Raw genomic sequence first — 10582 nt, forward strand, 5'->3', positions numbered from 1 at the left:
TTTTTGCACTGTGCATAGTCTTTCTGGAAGGAAGAAAAGGGGGGAAAAAAGCATTACCTTGCCTACATCTGCAAATTTCTAAGCAAATTAGTGATCAAGCAATGCCAAATTTAGGTTTTTACAGCCAAACTCAACATGTTTATTACACAGTGATTTCATGGCTAATATATCATTTACAGAAGCATTCCCTGAGTCTGCCCATTAGGAAATTGGCCTTTAAAAATTTAATTCTAAATTCCTTTTTGGCTTTTACTTGAACTAAACACTCCTACTAAATAAATCAGAGTGCAGTTACTATGCTTATGAATTCCAGGATGGCTTTTCAAGATAAAATGACTTGGTGATTTTTATTTTTCAATAATTTTGTGAGATAAATCTGTACTGTAAGACCTGGCTTAACTGCTCAGCAGTGTAATACTGGCTTTGACGGTGATTTTGGAGCTAGGAGATCAGCGTGGAGAATGAATGAAGTGGCTTTTTCTGGTTAGTCACAGCTTTTATGCTTAAATATAGATTTGACTTTGTAAAAGCACTAACCATTTACTTATTTCAGTATATTCACTACAGCTAGCCCAGTACACAGGCAATAAAAAAGTAAATAGGTTTTGAATGAGGTCTTACACCAATTGGTGATTACAAAGTAGCTCTACTCAAGTCGATACTTTACTGCATCATACAGCAGCTGATGGTGTGACCCATTCCTTCAGATAATTCATCCTTGATTTCTCACAAAGTAAAAGTTCAGGTGCATAACTGTGTAGGAACTGTTTCCAACATGAGGAATAGGTCGTATATTTCCACCTCCATTCCTTGACCATCCTAAAATGCTTTGGCCTGCACTACTTGTCTTTTGGGAAGCAAAGAAAGCCTGACAAGAGTGTTAAGAATTGGACAAATAAGTAGGACAACACATTAAAAATAATAATAATAATAGCAAAAAACCCAAATCGGTCTGAGCAAAATGTGTTCTTACCAGTCTAGCATGATGCTAGTATTTTGTCAGGTGTTTTGTTTTTTTTTTTTCCTCCTAGTGGGAATGCTGTGAATTTCAAGAATTACTACCCAAAAAAGTGTTTCTACAGTTTGCTGAATAGGTTTCAGATTCAAAACCTGAATTTTGCTAGCAAGCAGAATTTTTTTTAAATAAGCAGATGCAGGTTTAAGGATTAGCTAGGCATTTTGTTAGTTTTATTCTAACATGCAATAGAAAGGGAAGTTCTTCGGCAAATATGGATTAAAACTGTCTATCTCATACCTAGAAGACAGCCCTGTAAAATTGGAAGTTAAGCTCTTACGCCACCGACTTGAAGAGATGCTTCTTCAGTTTCTTGCCTTGATAATACTTGGGTCATTTATAGAGCAAATATTTAAAATAAAGTATACATATACATGAACACATATCTTAATTGCACAGTAAAAGCCCCGTCCCTTTAATTACAAGTGAAAAGCACGCACACCACGGTGTCCAAACAGCAGCATACGCATGATGCCACATAAAGTAGAACAGATGGGAATGTTCTGCGTACCAAGAAAACAAATGCCAAACGAGTTTGAACTAGAGTCTTAACAGGACAAACATATTTCTACCCAATATGCCTTTAAAATATACCATTTTCTATGCTCTATATATTCTGAAACTGTACATGAAAATAAAATTAAAACAAATTCTTGTACTGTAATAGCAAGCTTGATACATTTAGCAATCTGACCTTGTCTTTAAGCTTGGGATATATTTGCACAATGTTGGATGAGAAATAGTTGAGTATTTGTGTGAACAGGTAAAATTAAATTCTTCCTGCTTGTACTAGAACCACAAGCTGGTTATTTTTGTCCTTTGTTGAAGACTTTCCAGGGTAAGCAGAGAAAATACTAGTGTATTGAACATTTAAGTGTATGCTGTCAGAAGAATAGCTACTGAGTAATGCAAGATCCACAGAGGCTCTGATTGATAAGTAGTTTACTTGTAAGGTTTGGGGTTTTTTTCACCATGCAGAAACAGCTGTGTATTTAAAATTAGGCTGAGTGCCTTGACCATGGGAGAAAATAACGTTACAAACAGGCCAGTTACTTCTGTATCTATATGCCCTTGTCCAAGCCTCAGTTTTGCACTGAGATGGTAACAGCACAGATGGGGTTTGTACAGACTGATCCAAAATGACCCCCCCAACTTGCCAGAAACAATCTCCCAAACCCCATAAAACCTCTGCCTTCTAATCACAGTGAACAAAAGGGAACAGTCCAAACTATTAAAATAGTCATAGCAGCTGTGAATCTACCTTGACATTTTTTACCCAGCAAGTAAGCATCTGAGAGGAAGTCCAGGAAACAATCTTGGAAAACAAATCCAGAATATTTATGTCAATTTACTTTGTATTTAAAAAAAAAAAAGTATGTATTTTTTAATGTATTCCATCCAGGACAAGAGAAAATTAAGTTCTGCACTACTTTGCTGTGAGATACCTTAAAAAAAAAAAGCATTGTAGGCAATAGGAACTGTGCTGCTTAGGCGTTAACTATTTTATTACCCCAGCTACATCAACAGTTCATTTTACATGGTTCTTAAAGGCTACAAAATAATGGAGGGACTACAGCAGTGTTGTCTTATCTTGAGCATTGTGGAAGCTTCATGCCATTTAGCTAAGGAGACAAAAGAATCCTTCCTATAATTTCTAAAATAGGAGTAAGATGAGCCACTACCTTCCCAAACACTAAAGAGAGCCAAGATCCCCAAAACCGTGGTTCGTCAATGGCACTGAATATAAAATAATGAAGCTGAAAATTTTAATACATTTTTCATTTCTTTCATATGTGCAATAATCCTCTCTGAAGTAATAAGATGGAAGAAAGTGACGTGGAAGTAAATTAATTTTAAAAACAAGACTTCATTTTCAAGGCTGTACAAACAAGCTTACAGAATTAATGGAATAAAGCTCATAACAGACCTTAAGAAGTAGGAAACACAAGGAAATTAATACCATCTGTGGCGCAAATAATGCTTTGACTCAGAACTCGCTGTAAATAACAATATAGTACTTAATAGCGGAACAATAGCAGACCACTTGTTAAGGCAGTCTGGGTCTCCTAAAGAGTCTCTTAGGGAGTTATAGACTATGTCACAAAATGGTCTGTAACATCCACATGTATCTTTTCACTGAATGACACAGTACTTCTTTGGGGTGATGATAACCTGTGATAAACAGCAAGCCACTGAACGTGGCAAAGCCCTTATTTTGCCTATTTTCTTCCAGTGGGATTCAGAATTATTACTAAGGGTTTCACGGAAGAGATACAAGTGATAACTGTGTAGGGAAGCACACTTGGGATCAATTTCTGTAAGGGTCCATGACAGTGCACTCCACTTCGGATTTTGCATATAAGCCACTTTTAGTTTCAGGATTCTGAGGAGGGTCTTTGAATTCCTCAGCAGGCTCTGGACAAAGAGGGATCCTTGGCAGTGGAGGAAGATGATGAAATTGCTTGAGAGTCTAGGCACCAGGACAAAACCAGCTGTTATTTAAACAACAACAATAAATAAGCCAGTTACGCCACTTTTTATTCATACTAACGTAGCTTCGTGTAAATATACAAGCTTCTGAATTGTTACTGTCTGTATAGTTTCCAAACTAACAGAAGGGTCACAGATTACCTGATGTTCATGTATTAATATTCAGTATGTTGCTGATGTTTCGTTTCTGTCTGTCCAGTAAGATTCTCTCCGAAGTAGAAAATACTGCTTAAGTGCTAGTAATAACAACTTAGAACAACAACTTGTATGCTACCAAAAGGAGTGCTGGAGAGGTTTCCATTACATCTAGAGGGATATTTGTTTACTTTGGATCATTACTGCACTAACTGCATTTCTAGATGTGTGTGTGTGGGGAGGTGTTCTTCCCCCCACAACGAATTTAGCCAAAAAGTCACAAACCTGTGCATGTACTTAGTTACTTAGTTTTAAAACAGGTGTACATTGCACAGATGAGTAAAATTGCAGGTGCTTCCATGAAAATCAACTGCTATAATAAATTTCAACAGATGGGAAACATTCCTGGTGATATCTGAACTATATCATGTGGTGCAGATTTTGGTCTATTTTACTGCTGCTTCTTGGAGAAGAAAACTCATGTTCTATTTATCTTCAAAACACACAAAAAAGTGAAACTGCGTTTCTAAAAAAGTCAGTTGTGTTGCTGTCATAAATGCTAAAGTTGAGAAAACTTCATTTAAACAAAGTATGCACACATTGCTACAAAGGAAAGGGTAAGAATAGAACATGTATCCACTGCATCACAGACTCAATATATATATCTTAATATATTATCAGCAAGAAGTAAAAAAAGTGTGACATTTTTTTCCTGAGAGATCTTTTTTTAATATTACTTTTGATACTTTTATTTACTTTTTAGTAAAATATTTTCAGCAGAAAAATCTTACTTATGCTTAAAGTATCTGTATTGAAGAATTACAACTGTTTTGGAACCTAAAGGCTTATAGGGTAACCTTTAAATCCTGTTATTAAATGATGTTTTCACACATTTTTAGGCATGACAAATTTGGAGTGGGAGGGAGGGAAAGGAAGGAAAAAGAAAAAGTAGAGGAAAAAGAAGATAAAGGGGGAAGGATGACTGGAACAGGTTTTGGGATTAGGGACTTTTGTGTGTTCATTTCTAACGATGGTATCTCCTGGCATTACTTACTTGCTTGCTTCTACAGAAAAATGTTTTACTGTTCCAATATCGTTACGATAGAGCCTCCTCGTGGCGAAAGAGAAGCCTACTCTTCAAAGCCCAACTGTTTAAACACTGTTCCTTTCCCATTTAAAAAGTCCAACTTTCCATCAAGTTCTAAACCATCCTGCAGTATGCAAATCCATCATTTAAACATTAATATCATACACAAATTTAATAAAAAAAAGCCTCATTTGATGTTTCTTCTCGCAGCTTTAGGGATCCTTAATTGAGGCACGCTGGCTTTCAATTCTGTTTGTTTGATAAATATTTCTGATCTTTTTCTGTTCTGCCTGCAAACAAGATGCAAGCTTTAAATATTATTTTTTTACCTATCAAAAGACAGCTTTGTTAAAATCCTTACTTCCTATACGAATGATTTTTCTCTACATGCTGTGGGTTTTTCCCTATCGTGAGATGTACTAATTCCAGGCTAAGACTCTATCTTTACAAAACAACCCACCCAGTGAAAATTTCTTGAAACTGATTCAGTTTAGTCCTATTAGATCATTAAATGAAAGTTGAACAGAATGAGTCCATCTTGAATCCGTATAACCACTGATTTTCAATCATATAGACACTAGAAGAATACCAACTCATCCCACACAGAATTGGCAGCAAATTTCTTCCACTGACAAAAGAGCTTTCAAATTTCTCTCAAAGCTATATACCTGTTATCAAAACTGTGAAACTAACTGAATGGTGCAATACCAATGGGGCAGTTTAAAAAAATGATAATTAATTTCCAGTAATACAGTAATTATCAAATGGTTTTAGTAACACATTTGTTCAAATGGAATTTTTCATGTCACTGGATTTAAAAATTATTCTAATAAGAAATGTGACCAGTTGTGATTACAAAGAATCAGGACTCAAGATTAGCACAAACCCACCAAAAACTAGGCCTAACTTCACCAGAAGTACTTACTTGAAACACATTCATAGAAAGAATGAGAATCTACCTAGGTACCTGCAAAGAGTGTAGAGGAAGATGACAAATTTTCTCTTTTCCCTTGCACTTAGGTACAACTTAAAATACAGGAGCCAAAGAGTCTTTAAACATTTTTTATATGTCATATAAAGGTCTCCATTTTCAAGGGGAAAAGCAGCATGATATTTCTTCATCACTTTTCACATCATTCTCTTCCCTATAAGCTCACCTTTAAGAAGGTAATAGAACAATAATAAAAGCAAGAGGTGTGACAGCCCACATACCTACAGTCTGTGTTCATACGTTTGCCTCAAATCTAAGCACCTATAATAGTAACTCAAATGCCAGGATATGGAAGCAGCCTATGTACCATCAACAACAATTGGTTTTATTTGAAGAAAACATGAAAAATATCCTTAGTTTATTTTGTACCTGAACTGTTGATGACCTTTCTGCTTGTGTAGACATTTAATTATTTGGAATAGCTGTAACACAATTTTTACAGAAGTTTAAAATACATAAACATGTTTTATCTAAAAGTCTTCATTTACACTGTGACAGGAAAACCTTTTAATTCTTGTCAGAGCAGCAGAATATTGCCAATCCCCACTCGAAAAACACATGGGACAATTGTCTTACAGAAATGACAGACTCACCAAGAATGCTCAGTATTGCTTCTGCCTAAGAAGCAACTATCTCAGAAGTCAACTCAACCTGCCCAGAATTGGCTTAGAGGAGCTCTAAATATCAAAGACTGTAAGGAAGCAGTGTGAGAAAATGTGCACTCTTGGATGCTATTCAAGATTTTGTGGGCTAGTGTTTCTCTAGAAGTTCTTTCCCCAGTAAATTAGTCCAATTGCAATGAAGAAAATACGTGGACAGAGAGGACAAAGAGCCTGCTGGGTATTACTCTTGATTGAAGGATAATACTTATTTCCTTTAAGCAGCAACTGCTATCAGAATGAGGAAAGAGCTGCTCAGAATGCTCACTTTGTTACTATATTATTTATATGACAGAGACAAGCTTGGTAAAAAAATGTAGTGTTTCTACAATTTTAAAATATGTATTAAGTTACATGGATTTGATTAAAAAAATCAAATTAATCCAATCCTCTTTCGATGCTATTCCCTGAAAAGAATGTTGTAATAATAAAACAGTGGGTAGGAGCTATAAAAGTTTTCATTAGTGCACCTCTCTAGACTTACAATTGTTTTAATTTAAACATTTTAAAAATAATGCAAGTCTACAGATATACACATCTTGATAAAGTGAAAGTATGCTAATGTTTCAGTAAAGAAAAACAGACAAAAATCTGGCACATCTGTAAGTATTTCAGAATCACACTTGGATTTTAATGACATTTTTAAAAAGACAAGATATGAGTAGTTAGCAATATTTTAAATGTACCTTGTATATTCTCTGGTAACTTCATTAGCATGGATGGATTCAACATTAAATTTCAATACCTGAATTATTGGCAGTTGCTGAGTTTTGGTTTTCCACAGAGACCAGTATGACTTCATCAGAACTGATAAAACAAAAAATTGATAAAACTTGTCTGGAGACACACAAGAATGAATTCTTCTCCAAAAAAAGCATTAAAAATAGATACACAAATATATCAGCCATTAAAAGTTGAATTCATTAAGACATAATTAAAACAACAAAATAATGGCACAGTAAACAAACTTTAATAAACTATTTAATAAATTTCAGCACTGAGAAAAAATTTTGAATCCATTCAACTTACTAACTTGTGCACTGCTACATTTTACTATTTAACAGTGGAATATGCTATGCATCAGGAACGTTCACATTCTAGACATCTTTTATAGAAATAAACCCTATTTGCTTTCATCTTAGTAAAACAAATAAAGTTATTCTGTTTGCTTTATCAAAACAGGGGCACACATTAAGTTTACTACATTTATGTGTACTCTAAACTGTAAACATCAGTTACTGCCATTACCCAAAACCCAGCAATTTCATGATGTTGGACTGCACAGTTGACACTGCTGAGGTAAATTTTGAGATCTACTGAGGTACATTTTGTTTTCTCAGATCCAGGGTCACTTAATGCTCAAAAATATCAATAGATACCATTAGGCATACTGAAACATATACATGCTAATAGGTCGATTTTATAGTGTGGATGGTAAATTAATTCCTGCAGACTTCATTTATGTATTAATGGCTAAACTAATTCAGTTGATCTGAGGTGTAAAACATCTGCCTGAGATTAGAGGGACTAGAAACATATGAAGTGTAATTGTACTTGCAGAAAAAGATAACCTCAACTAAGGGGACATTAGTTTGACATTTGCACTGCCCATATTGTGGTACACTTGTCTAAGCTTTCTTGTTGCTGGCCATCAGGATACTGTGTAAGTAGAGGAAATTTTAAGTACCCAGGATGCATTAGATTTACTGAATCTGTTTTGATCAAAAGAACAGCAATTTAACACAGTAGACTCACTGTAGAAGACCTCCCAAAAAGAAACAATCCTAAGCACATTTTGTGATAGTTGCAAAAGAGCACATAAATGCCAGCTCTTCTCTTCTTTCCTCTGGATACCCAGTTGTTAATTACTGGTTACCATTAAGAAACTTATAACCAAACTACTCGAGGTGTGTCAAATTAATGTTTTGGATCTTACTCATATTCAACTACAAACCAACAAATTTTCTTTGCTGAATTCATTTTTACCATAAGCAAAGATGAATTTGGATATTCAGCAAGTAAAAACCAAATTAATACATTTTTCTGTAAAATAAAAAAAACCCCAAACTTGAAGTGAATATACTGAAAAATAATGCTGATTTCTACCTTCCAGAGCAAACTAAGAAATCTTGTGCATGCTTTCAGCAATGCAAATTTGTTTTCACAATGAAACCGAACGGCTGAAGAGAGAAACCTGGCGTCAGCCATGCAAATGTCATCCATGTGTGGTCCTGTACTAAAAGGAATTTCAGTCAGCACCTGTACGTAAGAACACACTGTCGTATTTTCCCAGTCCCATACCACTCAGCTGCACATTCATAAATCATTGCTTTTTGCAAATAGCAGCCAAATAGTTGGCAAGTTCTAGGCAATAATACATACAATCCCTTTTATTCATGATTCCTACTAAACCTCTTACATGCCTATCAATCACTACGAGTGAGGCCCTGTGAACAGGGCATTGTGACTGCAAGCACTCAGAAAAACTTGAAACTACCATGAGAAGGGAGCATTCTTACAGGATACTGTAAACATAAATAAGATTCCATACTATTCCAGTTACACAGAATACAAGGGATTTATTGCCAGATTAAATGAAGCAACAATACAACATCACACAGCAGCGGCTTCTTCACAAGCTTGAAAGACATATTCCAGCTAAACAACAAGGGTTCCTGCAGCTTGCACAGTATTTTTTTCAGTACATACCTGGCTTGTGCACTTAAAAAAAAAGTGTTACATTTCCAGTTTGGAACAAAAAATATTTGATAAATGGTAGTAAAATCCAGACAAAGGAAAATCCGAGTAGAACTGATTTGTTTGCTTACAAAATTTCCTCATGAAGAAGTTCTGTGATAACCTGTCTCTCATTTCTTACAGTATTAATAATGTCTTTGTTTTACAGCTATTTACTCTCAGGATCACAACAACAGTAACCAAGGGTCTGATCAAATCTCTCTCGGTACTACAGGATAAGTGGAAAATATAAGAAAAAAAAGGCAGTATATAAAATATCTATTTAAAGAAATAAATATGAGTCTCTGCACAAGAAATAACATTTTTGTTATAAAAAAAGTTATTTTGTTTATATAGAGGCCAAAGTAAGTTATTATTTTCTTACTAGTTGGTGCAGAAAAATCCCCTTGGATAACACAGAAAAAAGAAAAAGAAAAGGTAGACATCCGGTCTTCAACCCTTCTACTGCAGGGAGCTGGACATAACATAGGAGGAAGACCCTGCAAGTGGTGGATGAGGAGTATTACTCCAGAGGTGACACTCAAATATGCAACCAGTGCCATAGGATGCATGCAAACCTCCACCTTGAGACAGAAATAAACCCAAATTCTTTGCTAGCTCCATGAGGGAGCATCTGAATATTTCTTCTTTTTTTCCCTGCACATGTTTATGGCTTCAAACTAAGGACTTGGGGTGAGCTGCTGCAGCTCTCTCATTCTAGAAGTGTCCCAATAATGGAAATAGGATTTGTGATGTTCATTTTTCTACATTTTCTATCTACCTGGAAGATTTTTCCTTTCATGACCACTAAAATACCTTTACAGAGATTTTTCTTCCCTGTCATTCAGTAAGAAACGAGTGCCGTAAAAGACCTTGAAGCACTTTAAGAATTGATCATCTAGCTGCAGCTGCAATGGATAACAAGCTGGAGATACCAGCAAGAGCACTGGACACCGAATGACAGCTGAGTTTAAATCCAACTATTAAATTTAACTGCCGATAAAAAAGTTGAGAGAAAGAGTAAATTTTCTTGTAAATGCTTTAAAACAAGATAAGGACATTAACTGCATTTTACTATTCAACTCTAGATACATACCTTATATATTCTGAAATATGTGCTGAAGTGAAACCAGTGTAAGGTGATAGCAAAAGTGTACTTGAGGAACTTTTTGGTATATTTATGATGTCAGGACAGAAAACAGACGGTCCAAGCTGGTTTAGTACTGTATTTTGATAGTCTGCACATTGAAGCATTGTCTGACAAAGGAGGAAACAAATACCGCATTTTCATAAAGTCCACAGTATAAACCTAGTCATATTTGCAAAAAGTACTAAAGTAATCAAGGCGTACCTAAACACAACAACAAAAGAAAATCACATTAAATGCACAGTAATACCAAAGCATTTTTTTTTCTTGAAGCTTAACTTGTTTTAAAAAAAGCCAAACACTTTATTTAAATTTTGAGGCT

Source organism: Phaethon aethereus, assembly GCF_964289735.1.
Source record: "Phaethon aethereus genome assembly, chromosome: 15".
In the NCBI taxonomy this organism is placed as follows: Eukaryota; Metazoa; Chordata; class Aves; order Phaethontiformes; family Phaethontidae; genus Phaethon; species Phaethon aethereus.